Below are 802 nucleotides of genomic sequence, written 5' to 3' on the forward strand. Positions count from 1 at the left end.
CATTCCATTCAGATTCTGGGAAATCATATTGACTTGCTGAGTCAATATTTTATTCTGAGCCAATATGGCATTCAGAGTATCAATTTCAAGAACTCCCTTCTTCATAGGCGTCCCATTACTCACAGGATTCCTCTCAGAAGTGTACATGAACTGGTTATTAGCAACCATGTCAATGAGTTCTTGAGCTTCTGCAGGTGTTTTCTTTAGGTGAATGGATCCACCTGCAGAAGTATCCAATGACATCTTTGCCAATTCAGACAAACCATCATAGAAGATATCCAGGATGGTCCATTCTGAAAGCATGTCAGTAGGACACTTTTTGGTCAGTCCTTTGTATCTCTCCCAAGCTTCATAGAGGGATTCACCTTTTTTCTGTCTGAAGGTCTGAACGTCCACTCTAAGTTTACTAAGCTTTTGAGGAGGAAAGAACTTGGCTAAGAAAGCCGTGACCAACTTATCCCAAGAGTTTAGGCTATCTCTGGGTTGAGAGTCCAACCACACTCTAGCTTTGTCTCTTACAGCAAAAGGGAAAAGCATGAGCCTGTAGACTTCAGGATCTACTCCATTAGTCTTAATAGTATTACAGATCTGCAAGAATTCAGTTAAGAACTGAAAAGGATCTTCAGATGGAAGTCCATGAAACTTGCAGTTCTGCTGCATCAGAGAAACTAATTGAGGTTTCAGCTCAAAGTTGTTTGCTCCAATAGCAGGAATGGAGATGCTTTTTCCATGTAAATTGGAATTAGGTGCAGTAAAGTCACCAAGCATCCTCCTTGCATTATTGTTTTTGGGTTCGGCTGCC

The 802-nt window shown here is 41.1% G+C and overlaps 1 non-coding gene across 1 annotated transcript; it reads left to right on the forward strand.

Moving 5' to 3' along the window:
- Positions 1-297: 297 nt before the first annotated feature.
- LOC112780509 (small nucleolar RNA R71) lies at positions 298-405 on the forward strand. Its single transcript, XR_003191341.1, has one exon. It is a non-coding gene; the product is annotated as a small nucleolar RNA R71 (small nucleolar RNA).
- The last annotated feature ends 397 nt before the right edge of the window (positions 406-802 follow it).

The sequence above is a fragment of the Arachis hypogaea genome, chromosome 19, assembly GCF_003086295.3.
Source record: "Arachis hypogaea cultivar Tifrunner chromosome 19, arahy.Tifrunner.gnm2.J5K5, whole genome shotgun sequence".
In the NCBI taxonomy this organism is placed as follows: domain Eukaryota; kingdom Viridiplantae; phylum Streptophyta; class Magnoliopsida; order Fabales; family Fabaceae; genus Arachis; species Arachis hypogaea.